At 42.7% G+C, this 14157-nt stretch overlaps 1 protein-coding gene across 1 annotated transcript in view; it reads right to left on the reverse strand.

Moving 5' to 3' along the window:
- The window catches only part of PLEKHA2 (pleckstrin homology domain containing A2), a 69209-nt gene extending 57590 nt beyond the window's left edge, over positions 1-11619 (reverse strand). Inside the window, exon 1 of the mRNA XM_037166892.2 lies at positions 11524-11619. The gene's annotated coding sequence lies outside the window, so the exon portion shown is untranslated. The remainder of the gene's footprint in view (positions 1-11523) is intronic.
- Between the last annotated feature and the right edge of the window lie 2538 nt (positions 11620-14157).

Consider the following 14157-nt stretch of genomic DNA (forward strand, 5'->3'; position numbering starts at 1 on the left):
GGCCTGAGTCACTGCATCACAGAGCCACAACTATTCCCTGAGCACTAGTGTCTTGGATGCCTAGGAAGCCAAGAGGAGCGAAAGGCCCCGGGTCTCCTGGAGGAGGTCTCCGTAGCTTTGTATTCCTCCTGGAAGTGCCTGGGAAGTAAATGGCACAGAGAGTGATTACTGTCAGCCTTTGGAGGGAAAACATGTCTTTGTGTGGCACGGAGCTGGGTTCTCAAGAAGGAGATGGGTTCAGTTTGACTCCGATGGTGGGGAGCATGAACATGTTAGGCTGGGGGAGGGTCCTCGGCGCACTTTGAGCAATGCGCATACTTCACAGGAAGCCCCATTTTCTTTTGCCTGAGGCCCTGGCCAGGACCTGGCCCCAGCTAGCCTACAATGGCTGCTCTGATTCCATTCTCTTACCCCTGGATTTCCTGGTGCTTCTTCAGAGGGCCACCCCTCCCCACCTCTTCCTGTAGTGGGCGCCACAGAGCAGCTGTGAATTGCTTCTGGGCCCTGCTGTAGAGCGTTTCCATCTCATGACTGACACACTTTGAAAGTATTTCCATTGCTTGATTTTGTGGATTTTTTTCAGTACAATAAACAGCCCTGATGCCTGAAAATGTGACTCTGCCTGTGGGGAAAGGAATGTCCTAAAAAGGGCCTTTCACGTAAGCTATTTAAGTCCCCTCATTGTATCAGTGCAAGATGAGGTCCAAAAGTTTGCTCAAGGTTTTGCAGATAGTTAGTAGCAAAGCTGGTACTAGAAGCCAGCATTGACTACCCTCAGAATCGTCCAGTATTGGTATAGAAACTTTTCCATGAAGACCAGACTTCTGGCCCAGAACCTAAGAATCTAACCAGAAAGCCTATCACTCTAACCATTTATGCACTTTTGTTACTTCTCCATGTTAATGGCCGGGTAACTGATCTAATAACCTTCAGTGGTGAACAGCGTACCCTTCAGGGAACTGCATTGTTCTCTGTCCTCAGAGATACCCATTATATAAGGTACTAGGCTGCCAGTTAGTTCTGTGTGGAACTGAAGAGACCAAGGTCATTGGCTGATCCTGGTTCAGGCTAATTAACTTTACACAAAGATAAATTTCTCCAAGGCCACACATTGCACCTTTGATGCTAGCTGGTCTTTTATAAACAGTTACTACTGGTTTCAATAGCAAAGCAGCACCCATTTCCAGGAAGATTACTCAAACTACTATTGCTCTATTCAGTCCTATTTATTCAACAACCAATTATCTGAACTTGTCACCATGTTTTCTCCTATATATCTTGCATTTATTTATTTGCCAAATACTTACTAAATGTTAATTTCTTTACACGTATTATTCATCTAACTCTTACAACACTGGGAGCAAGTTATTCTTATTGCCCCATTTTATAGATGAGGCAACTGAGACACAGAGACCAAGCCTAGATCCAAACCTATGCAGCCTGGTGCCAGAGTTTGCCCTCTGAGCCACTGAGTTAATGAAGAATTCAGACAGATATAAACCAAAACACCCCTCCACATTTTTGATAATTAATATCATTTACAATATCCATTCCGCTTCACCTAGCAATTTCACATCCAAAGCTATGTCCTACAGAAAATCATCTGGAGATATACAGAGTACGTGTGTACATGTGTATGGGCTCTATACACAGGTACTCACGGGGAGTATTGTTTATAATGGTAAATTGAAAATCACTCCCATGATCATCAACAAGGGATTTAACAGGTAAATATTGGTACATTCATACAATCTTTTTTTTTCTTTTACATCAATGTGTGGTTGCCTCTCACATGGCCCCCACTGGGGACCTGGCCCGCAACCCAGGCATGTGCCCTGACTGGGAATCGAACCACGACCCTTTGGTTCACAGCCCCCGCTCAATCCACTGAGCTACACCAGCCAGGACTCGTTCATACAATTTTATACTATGTTTTTAAAAAGTGATCATGGGGAAGCGGAGCGGGTGGCAGTGGAAGAGGGTGGTACGGGGGGATAAATGGTATAGTAAAAAAGTACAGTAAAAATGTAAAAATCAAATATTTTTTAAATCATGTGATTTAATTACAAATGCTATATATATATAATATATTAAGTGGAAAAAGGGTACAAAGCTGTCTGTATAGTATAAACCCATTTCTGTAAATAAAAATTATACATGCTTATTCCATGAAAGGTCCAGAAGGCTACATTCCAACCTGTTAATCACAGTTTTCTTAGGGCAAAGAAAGGGGCTGTAATGGTGGATCTCACTTTTTAAGAGATGTATTTCTGTAATGTTTCATTCGGGGCAATAGGTATGCATACATCTGGTTATGAGAAAAAAATGATTTAAGTAATGATTTAAATCTTTAGTAAAAAATGTAAAAGCTCTATGAGAAGGCGCAGGGCAGCCCTCAAGGAACCCGTCCTTTACTAGGGAGGGACCATAACATGGACAGAAACAACTGCCACGAAAGCCAGAACATGAACCGTGCAGAGAGGGAAGAAGAGACAAGGTTCTGTGGGAAATCACAACCAGAGGGGGTGGACAGGTGCAGGAGAAGATGTACGAAGGACGCTTGAGAAGAGCGTTGAAGGGAAGGGAAGATGTAGAAGGTTGGGGGCGGGGCCGTGCGGTGCGAAGGGGTGGACTCCGGACACGGAGATCAACAATGGCGAGGCAGAGAGGCGGGCATGCCCGGGATCCTTTCAGGGAGGTGTGACTGCTCCAGTGCCGGGAAGGACAGGTGGAGGATTTTCATAGGGAACAAAACAGGGAAGAAAGGTGGATGGAGGGTCTTTACTGCTAAGCTAGTGAGTTGCGCTTGTTACTTTAAGCATCAAGAGCCACTGAAGCTTTGGAGCCAGGAAGTGGCACAATCAGAAGTGAGTAAGCACTTTAGTGACTGCATAGTACCTGGACTCTAGCACCAAGCTGCCAGGACTTGACGCCTGACTGGCACTAAACAGCTGTCTAGCCAGGGTCCCTGAACTTGACTTCTTCCTCTGGTTTCTATAACATGGGGGAAGGTGGTGATAAGGGACAACTCATCTCACGCTATTGTTGCTGAGGGTGAGTGAGTGAATGGCACCGGGCACATAGTAAATACTGAGAATTCGGTTAAATGTTTAAAAATCAGTATCCTTTTGGACAAATATCTTTGCATTTCCTTTTGAAACTTTTATTACGGAGAGCTAACATTATGTGATAAATGATTATTCGTTCTTCTTTCACAGGCTCGTCCATTATTAATCTCATTTTACAAAGGGGACAATTTAGGTTTTCAGGAGAGATACAGCCTCAGAAGGACATAGCCAGTTAGAGTTGTCTCCGTGAGTTCTGAGTCCCATTTCAGTGTTCTCCGTTCAGCACTCAGGGCTGTCTCTGAGCACAGATTCTCAGAGCCCTAAGACCAGGAGAAAATGGGGAGTGGAAGAAACTGCCGATATCTGTCAGTAGGATAAGGGGAACAGCAGCACAGGGCAGTAATCAAGTAAAATCAGAAAAGATAAAAATTGGGTGGAACATCTGGAAATATGTATATAAAACACACATATACACACAGACATATGCTGAAATATGACCCTCATTTCCAAAATCCTATGTTAAAGACCTAACTCAAAATGAGACAGCATTTGAAGAAAGGGCTGTTAGGAAGTAACTAAGGTAAGTGAGGTTTAAGGGTGTGCATTGGTAGCCTTATAAGGAGAAGAAAAGCTCTCTCCCTTTCTCCACAGACACCAAGGAAAGGCCCTGTGAACACAGAACAAGGAAGTAGCCATCTGCAAGCCAAGAAGAGACCTCTCCCCGGAACCCAACCGTGCTGGCAACCGGATCTGGGACTTCCAGCCTCCAGAACTGTGCAGAAATAAATTTCTATGGAGCCACATGTTCTGTAGTATTTTTATACACATACACACACATGTATATATACTTATATACACATGCCAAAATTATTTTCTAGTAACAAAGTTTAGAAGACATTGCTAAACCTGACACTAATATAAACCTCAAAACTGAGCGTGCACTGTGTGCCCCAGAAATAGCAGTCTGCCTGTGAAATGCACCGTTCCTATCGATTCCTGCTGAGGGCATTGCTTTTCCGTCAGTTTGAGTAAGTGCAGTGTCCCACGAGGGCACCTGCATCCCCAGCCAGGCCCTGTGACTGTGGGAAGAGCTGGGCCTCTGGAAGCAGAGAGAGAGAAGGCTTTGAATCCCTGACTGCGTTTTAGCAGTGTATTTAACTTTACTTTTTGTTTAGACTAGTTACATAATTCATTTCCTCAGCACTGAGCCTCCATGTGGGCTTCTATTAGTAAATACTGATGGACGAATATAGTCCCAGTTGATAGCTAGAACAAACACTATCCAGTTTTCCACAGCATTCCTATGGTGGGTTGAATTTTACATCAGTGTTTCTCAGTATGTCTTTCCATTATTTGATTAGTAGGAAAAATGTACATACTGTGCAGAGGTCAAAAGGTACAAATAGTAAGAATAACCAAATACTTCTTCCACCCAGATCCACTGGACTCTGTTTTATTCCCCAGGGATCCATTGATGTGTGTTTAATAATAAAAAAAAAAAAGCATTCAATTTGCAAGAAGATAACTTAAAATGTGTTAATCTGAGTGCTAGATTTATTTCTGAGATTTCCAAGTATTTGCCAGTAAGCATGCATTATTTTATGATCAGAGGGGAAAAATGTTAGTTCTACAAGTAAGTAGTTTTTAATTCAAAAGTACCTCAGAGATCTCATGGCTACTGTGTGATTTTAAAAAAAAAAAAGAACTACCATAGAACTAACTTTATCCTCAACTTAAAAAATAATTGTCAGTCTGTGAACACGTTTCAAAAAATTTCAGCCAATTTTGAACCCTTCATATTAAAACTCCTACCACTGGAAAAGATATACAAATCTGATTCGCAGCTTGAACCCAGAGACCTGGTAAAACTCAGTGCGAGTCACTGGAGACAGGAAATTTGCTCAGGAATCTTTCAGATTCTATCAACATTGTATGATGACTCCACGTGTCTGTCAAACTATGCTGAAATTAAGTGTAGCACAAGGATGGAGAATCAAGCCCACTCCACATTACCTTCTTCATTTAGTAATTACACAGTAACAAGCTAACTTTATCCTTACACCTAAGACTCCATGATACTGTGAATGTTCTAACTGGATCAGTAGCCAAATGCACCCTCCAGTGTCTGAGGTCAGAAGATGTCATCATCCTGGCCTGCTGAAAAGCATACACAGCAACATGACCTTGATCTACAGGTTGCCCCTCTGGCAACTTCAGTCTCTGGGAGAGAACTCTGAATTCAGAAAGTGAGAGGGGAAGGACCTCCAAGTAGCCAAAGTCCCTGCATTAAGAAGAGCCTTTCTTAGGCTTGCTTGTGTGTTCTTATTGAATATCTAATTTACAAAGTTCCAATAACATGGTTTCCTAGCTCGCAGCAGATTGGAAACAGCAGAATGAGAAGCTATGGGAGAGGGAGGGGGGAGGGCGTAGAGGGAACGACGTTCTTCAGTTTGTTCCCATGTCTCTAAATGGGTTAGCTGACGACATCAAAGGCGGGGTAAGAAAAGTGGACGGCATTCCCAGAGGTTATATGCGCTCAAGAAGACCTTCATCCTTCCTGGCGACTGGGGCCTTTATTTCAGGTGGAAGTTTTCATGTGCCTTTGCTGGTAGGAGCAGTGACCTTCAAGGAGGGTGTCACCTCTGAGGTGGTAAGCAGAGACTTTGGATTCACCCACACTCATGTTTTTAAAATATGATGTATGCATGATGTATCTTTTGCTTTAAATTTTTTAAAATTCTTTTTAAACAACTTTACAAATAAAGTCTGTGAAAAGAAAATTGCGTAAGTGAAAAATATTAAAGACCTGAAATCCTTAAACTCCTGGAAGAAAACATAGTGGGTGAGCTCCTTGGCACTGGGTTGGCAATGATATTTTTTGAATTTGACACTGAGAGCAAAGGCAACAAAAGCAAAAATAAATGAATGGGACCACCTCAAACTAAAAAGCTTTTGCACAGAAAAGGAAACAATCAGCGCCATTAAAAGGCAACCTACAGAATGGGAGTAAATACTTGCAAATCTTATATTTGATAAAGGGTTAATATCCACAATGTACGTGGCATTCATATAACTCAATAATGAAAAAACACTCTGATTAAAAAATGGGCAGTGGAACTGAATAGACATTTTTCCAAAGAAGACATATGAATGGCCAACAGGAATATGAAACAATGCTCAACATCATAATCATCAGGGAAATACAGATCAAAACCACAGTGAGATGTCACCTCACACCTGTTAGGAAGGCTATTAACAAAAAGACAAGAGACAAGAGTTGGCACAGATGTTGAGAATAGGGAATATAAACTGATGCAGCTGCCATGGAAAACAGCACAGATCTGCCCTACGGTCCAGCAATTCCACTTCTGGGCCCAGTCAGAGGGAAACAAAGCACCATCTTGAAGGCAGTATCCGCACTCCCCGTGTTCACTGCAGAATCATTCACAACAGCCAAGACGTGGAAGCAACCCAAATGCCCACGGATGAATGGAGAGATCAGAAAACGTGATATCCATGTAACAGGATAGATAGTATTAAATACATAATAGTATTCAGCCATGAAAAAGAATATAATCCTACTATTTGTGACGACATGCATAGAACTCGAGAGCATTATGCTGAGTGAAGCAAGTCAGATAGGGAAAGACAAATGCCGTATGATCTCACTTACATGTGAAATCTTAAAAAACTGAACCCATAGCAACAGGGGACAGATTAGTGGTTGCCAGAGACAGGAGATGGGGGCGGATAAATGAGTGAAGGGATGAGTGAACAGAGTCAAAAGGTACAAATATAAATAAGTTCTGGGAATATAATGTATAGTATAGTGACCATAGTTACAATCCTGTATTGTATATTTGAAAGTTGCTAAGAGAGTACATATTAAAAGCTCCCACTACAGAACAAATATTTATAACTATGCGAGGTGATGGATGTTAACTAAACTTATCGTTGTGATCATTTTGCAATACATACATATATCAAATCACTGGGTTGTTACCCCTTAAACTAACACAATGTTATGTTGATTATATCACAATTGAAATGGAAAAATTCAAAAGATAACCCCCCAAATATTGTACCACAATGAGACAGCACCACATACCTGTCAGAATGGCTAGAATAAGAATTAGTAACACTGCCATATGCAGGGGAGGATGAGAAGAAATGGACCGTGGGTCCTTGCCGGTGGGGGTGTGAGAGCGTGCAGCCTCTCTGGAAAACAGCTTGGCAGTGCCTCCAAAAAAACTAAACATGCAGCTGTCGTGAGACCCAAGAATTACACATCTGAGCATTTACCCCAGAGAAATAAAGACTGAAATTCACACAAAAACCGGTGCATGAATATTTGTAGCGGTTTTGTTGACAATAGCCAACACTGGCTACAGCCCAGAAGTCCTTCAGCCGGTGAACAGTTAAATAAACTATGGTAGATCCATACTGCGGAATGCTACTCCTCTGCAATGAAAAGCAACAAACTATTCATACACAGAACAGCCAGAATGAACGTTTAGAGAGTTATGCTAAATTTAAAAAAAGACAGCCCCCAAAAGTTACGTACTGTCTGATTTGTTCCATTTGTATAACATTTTTAAAAGCTTTTATTTATTTACTTTTAGAGAGGGGGGAAGGAGGGAGAAAGAGAGGGAGAGAAACATCAGTGTATAAGAGATACACTGATTGGTTGCCTCTCACACACCTCCAGCTGGGGACCTGGCCCACAACCCAGACATGTGCCCTGAGTGAGAATTGAACCAGTGACCTTTTGGTACGCAGGCTGGCACTCAATCCACTGAGCCTCACCAGCCAGGTCTATATAATGTTCTTGAAATGACGAAATTATAGAAATTGAGAACGGGTGAGCAATAGCCATTAAGAAGGGCATGGGAAGAGAGGGACGTGCGTGTAGCTATGCAATGGCGACACAGGGGCCCTCCTGCTGACGGAAACGTCTGTCTCTTGGCTGCAGAAGTCTCAGTGTCCTGGCTGTGATACTGTACGAGGCTTATCAAACACCACCACTGGGGGAAACTGGGTAAAGGGTGCACAGGATCCCTCTGAACTATTTCTTACAACTACACGGGAATCTACAATTATCTAAAATAAAAGGTTGACTTAAATGAAAATTTTCAGCTGAAAAATATTGACAGAGCTTTGTGCTTCAATAGATAGTATCTAGTTTGAAAAAGCCCTTGTGGTGAGACATAACCCTCCTGACCCCAGATTAACTAAAACATCACCACTCACAAACTCCGCACACCGGTTAGGCAGTTTCACACACCGTGGTTGCACTTAAATTGCGGGGAACTACCCTTTAGTTTTTAGTTCTGATATGAAGAGTGGCGCTTCATTTCTCTCCAACCTCACCTGCTCCCGTCCCTATTACACAGCTCCCCCCATGGCCACTTCCTTTGCCATTTGGGCACATGCTTGCTTTTACCCATTTTTCTGCCTTCCTGGAAAAGGAAGTTTTTAGTGCTTGGAGAAACTCCTCCAGAACCTCAGCTGGTCTGCAAGAAAGGCAGTTTCCTAGGACAGGGTGTGCATCAGGGTCGGTTGGATCATTTCAATTAGTCACCGTAAAACCATGCTGTGGCTCCCCTGTATTCGGAAGGCGACAAGCAAACAGTGCAGTAGAAGTCCGTTAGAATGCAACTTGTAATTATGTGTTACTGGGCACACCATGAGCCAACTCACGGCCACTGAAATGTAACTTGCATGTTCCTGAAATAGTTCAGCTGTGAGGTCTAGGGGCTGACTTATTTCTGGTTTCTCCAATTTAAGCCCCGGTATCATGACCCTGTAGCTACCACCCAGCTTAGAGTAGATGAGCAGCATGGTGAGGGACAAAGGACTCTGGAAAAGCAAACCTCTGAAACTGTAGGTAGGGCAATGCCTGCAATTTAACTCTTCAAAGTTGCAAAAAGGTCTAAAAGTATAAGTACTATGTTATGCGCAGGAATGTCAGTAAGAGGATGATATAAAACAGTGGTCTTCAAATTTCCCTTCACTACCTCCTCTGCAAAGTGCTGGAAAGAAGATAACCCTTTGCACACTTCTAAATTGGTACTTAGAACTTTTAATCATAAGTGTAAGTGGTTGCAAAGGATGTATTCTGCACATTGTTCACAAGAGGAATTTTGAAATAAAACTGGTACATCGCTCTTTCTCAGTGTATCCAATGGAATCTAACTACCATAGTCATGTGACACCATCATCCCTCTTCCAAAGTAAACAAGCAATTATTTGACAGTCAGAATGTTAAATCATCCCCTTTTCCCTGATCTCTATATTTACATTCCACGTCTCCTCAAGAATTGTATCCAAATGTCACATATTGTATGACATCATTTATTATTTCATCATCTTTGATTGATTACCCTATCATATATTCTGAAACAAAACGCATATGTAAATTGATTTTACAATTTAAAAATATCTTGTGACTATATGCCTCCCAGTGTTCAGTCTTTGAATCATCAGTACAATTATTAGTAACAAAATAAATACATATGTTATTGATCGTTAAACATAAAACAGTAAAATGTTAGGCATTATTCTCTTAATGAGAGGAACGAGAATGGATTTTTAAATGTAACATATTTATATATATATATCTACCCATATGTGTATTTACCCATCTACCCATAGATATGTTCGACTATTAATTAGTATTCCTTTTTGCAAGAATGAGCATGTTACCAATGAATATCATCTCTATTTCTCATGAGAAACCTTGTTCACATTAATAAGTAGATGGGGCTGTAGGAGTTTTGTTATGACCGTGTCCAGGGCTAATGAGAAGGAGGGAAAACATATTTCTGGGCTTATGGCTTCAGAGAGGGGTCTGGAATGGTCTAACTGCCTATGAACACAATCCCCATGTGAAGGCTTCTAGCCAGTCCACCTTTGCCAGGAAACCTGAAATTTGTTTTTCAGCAGGGCTGAACTTGGCAATGTCCTTCAATTCTTTGAACTCCTTCGAGTCACAGGTCAGATGTCACTTAGAGATCTTCCTTCAGAACTTATTCCAGGGGGAGGCTGTGTGCATGAGGGGCAGGAGCACATTGGGGAGCCCCCCCCCCCCGTCCTTTCTGCTCGGCTCTGCTGTGAGCCTGAAACTGATCTAAAAAAATAAAGCCTATTTTTTAAAAATTATTGTACTGATCCATCGGTGGTCAACTCAGTTAAGTTTTTCTCCAAGTTTTATGAAACACCTTAAATTTGAAACTACCTAACTTGCGAAAATAATACGCATCTTTTAAAAAGCCTTTTGCTTTCTCAACACAAACACAAATATTTCTGATTGCCCCCTGTGTTGACCCTGGATGCTTTTACAGCCAAAGACAATGCCTTTCCCCCCTTTTTAGAAGTGAGAAAGGACTAGTGTGAAGGACAGGAAGACCTGGCGTAGGCCCGGCTCTCCCTCCAACTCCATCCCCTGTGGGTATCTTTCTTTCAAATATCCCTGGAGTGCGGTGATTTAAAAACTGCCTCAAACACACAGAATTGTGATGTCAGGGTTTTTTAAAATTTATTTGCTGCTTATCTGAAGCTCAACTTTGATGGGGTGCCCAGTATCAAATCATTCTTTTGAAGAGACGAGACAGAACAAGATGAAAAAACAAGACCTGGAAAGACTAAAGTCCTGGAACAGGGAGGAGAGCCTTTTCTTTCTCCCTCTACCCGATTCTCAGATGTAAGTACTGCTTCCTCACCTCTCATCCCAGGTCACCCATCCTTACCTCTTCCCCAACATTTTTCCATTCCTCTTCCCCCCAAAGCAAAAGTATTAGCAGAAACAACCACCAAAATATAGGTGGACAACGTCCTTGAAAGAAGGGCAGCTTGGGAGAAACGAGGGCAAGGAAACGGGGTTGAGAGGAGCACAGAGGGTGTGTGGGCAGAGCAGCTCATCTGTCAACTCACAGCAGAGGCTCATAGGAGGGCAGCGGGCGCCACCACTTCTTTCAGGTCAGAAGCCACGTTTTATATGCAGTGTGTGAATATTCTCTTTTACAGTCCAGCCCGTGGATACACAATGAAAACATTATGCAAGTCCAGCTACACTCCTCACACCATTTGGTGCTCCCCTGAGTTGTTCCTTAGGAGAGATACTGACGGAGGCCTTCGGGTTTTCCTTCCCCCTTCAGTTCCTGCCCTCTCTCACTCCCCTCTCATCTCCCAAGCACCAAAAATAATGTGAATTTCAAGCCTTTTTTTGGCCTTCCTGTGGGTGTGGGAGGGCCTCCTTTGGGAATTGCTCTGGATCTAGTCGGCTCCATCTGTAATTTGGCAAAATCTCTGCCTGTACCCTGCCCCCATCTCCTTTTCTTAATACATGGGGAGTTCAGGTTCCCACCCCCCAAAAAACCTTCTCTACCCAACCTCCGGGTAACAAAAGGGAAAGGAGCCCCCGGGGAGCCCCTGTGGGCCTGCAGCCTCCACTTACCCCGCCCGGCTGGGGGAGAACAGAGCTCTCTGCTTCAAAGGACAAGGTGACTTGAGAAAGAGGAAGCAAGATCTGTGCTCTTCGGTTCAGGAGACCCAAGGCGAGTTCCTGATTTAGAGACAGAGCTTTCAAAACTGATTCAGTGAGGGGGGAGTGTGTGGGGGCGTGTTTCCTTCTCCCCAGTTCCCCCACAGGGTCCCCTTGATCTCTCTCAGGGGGGACAACTGATCCACCTTAACAAAAACTCTCTCTGGACTTAGCCCCCTGCTCTCCGCCCCCCGTTCCTCTGCCTTCCTCACCATTTCTTAGCTCCTGACTCAATACCCTGGTCAATTGTTTGTTATTGACGAGAAAAAGGAAAGGTAAATAAGAACAAGAAAGAGAAACGACCACACATCTAAGAGTTTCCTGTGGTTTAGTTCAAGGTTCTCATGGCTTGTTTTCCCCTCGTCCTTCCTCTCTGCACTGAAGGCAGTGCTCCAGCCCACTGCGGGTGACCTAAGGAGCGGGCGGGAGGGGGTGAATGGGGGGCGCCCGAGGATGAAGAGCCGGTTTGGGGCAGGATCTTCTGTGCCAGCCAGAGCCTCTGCCTTCAGTGCTGCAGACCGTGGACTCCTGAGCCAGAAAAGTGGGCGCCTGCCTGGCTGAAGAGGCACCAAAGAGGGATCTCGCCTCTCAGTTTTAATGATACTTGTATATTCCTCTACTGGGGCAGTTTCCTTGTATTAAAACGGGTATAATAATGCCTAACACAATGTTACTGTTAGGAAGAAGTAAAGTCAAAGTGCCTCGTATAGTGCCTGGCATATAGTAGACATTAAGTTAATGTTTATTGAGCCCGAAGTATGCTTATCACATTAGTTGTATTTGTTCACCTATTTGTCTGCCCTGCTGGACTCTGAACATCTTACTCCTTTTTATTTCCTCTTTACCAACCACACCTCAGTGCCTAGAATGTAGTGAACTCTCAATACACTTATTTTAATTAATTCGTGAATTAATTAATACCAATCCCACCCTCAACCTGGCCGCATTTCCCTTGCTGGTCAAGAATGCAGTCTTTGCCCTCTCTAAATATGTGTTCCGGGTCAAGGTTCTGGAACCATCCATTGAGGACAATCCACTATTTCAGGGAATCCCCCAACATAAAAGAAAGGTCAAGACAAACAAATGGAGGTAATATGGGGGGAACTTGGGAAAAACAGACAATCCAGGGAAAGGGAAAATTACTATCACACTGAGGTAAAAGAAGATACTGTGTTCATTTTTAAAATAATGATCATTAAAACAAACAAACCAAACAAGCAGAGCCAGGATGCTTTTTAAAGAAAGAGAAAGCATTTAAAGAAGGGGAAAGAACTCACAGAGAGTACAAATCTGTTGGAAACAAATTTCAGTAGGAGGGTTGAAATATAAAGTCGAGGGAATCTACCAAAAAATAAAGCGGCTAAACAAAAAATGAGATGCAAATCCAGGAAGCTCAATATCTGCTAAATAAAAGTTGCATGAAGAGAAAGCGGAGAAACTAATTCAAGGTAGGAGCCCAGAACCGAGCTGTGTCGGCTTCCCAACAAAAAGGGCCAATCAGTACCCAGCACAGTGAGTGAAAAACAGACCCGCACCAAAACACATCACTTTAAAATTTCAGAATTTCAGAGACAAAGAAGAAGTCTCAGAGAGATCTTTTTCTCTTCTTCCAGAGAAAGAAAACAGGTTATATTCACAGATGTCAAGGAGTTGTAATGACATCATCCTTCTGAACAGCAAGACTGGGCTGTAAAGGACAAAGTAAGAGATCAGGGCCTTCAAACAACCTCGAAAAAGAAAAATGTTTTAGAACCTACCCTCCTATACCCAACCAAAGCATAGATCCATCATGAAGAAAAACTAAAGGTACTCTTTAGGCACACACTGTCTCAAAAAAAAAAAATTGTTTCCTATTTACCCCGTCTCAAGAAGCTACCGGAAGGTATGTTCCTCTAACACACAGGAGGGGGAAAACTAAGAAGGTCCCTGGAAAGGAGAGAAGGGCAGGGGATACTCAGGATGAGGGTGACATTTCAAAATAATAGTACATCCAAAGGAGGGAGAAGGCTCCACCTGAGAACTGGAAGAGAGAAATTGAGGACTGCTGGATCCTGGCGCTGTCCAAGGGAACGAATAAACCGGGAGATGGCCCGATGTGTGTGAATGTTGACAGGCCTCGGAATTCTCAATTCTCAGGAATAAAGTTATACTCCTCATTATAAAATTAAACATTGTATACTTCTTAAATCACCATAAATTATGAAGTTGGGAGAATGAGTTAAGATAGGCACATAGAAAACCACAGTTATTAATTCCAGGAAAACAGAAAGTTACGTAGGGAAGAAAAGTGATCCCAATGGGCTAAGTGGCTCGTCTCTGAACAGTAGACATTGATTTGATAGAAAGTGTTATGTAACTAGAAGGGAGAGTGGAAAGAGAGCTAAAATCTCATTCCATAATGAATGTCCACAGAAAGAAAAAGCAAAAGCTAGCAGCCTAAGTATGATATACAAAACCAAGTGGATAAAAACTGAGTTTAAAGTGGGTGACTCTTAGGTGAGGGCTGCAATCAAAGCAAGGAGCTATTTTTTGTTACAAGCCTTATAG

The sequence above is a fragment of the Artibeus jamaicensis genome, unplaced genomic scaffold (assembly GCF_021234435.1).
Source record: "Artibeus jamaicensis isolate MK-2021 breed Jamaican fruit bat unplaced genomic scaffold, CSHL_Jam_final scaffold_833, whole genome shotgun sequence".
Classification (NCBI taxonomy): domain Eukaryota; kingdom Metazoa; phylum Chordata; class Mammalia; order Chiroptera; family Phyllostomidae; genus Artibeus; species Artibeus jamaicensis.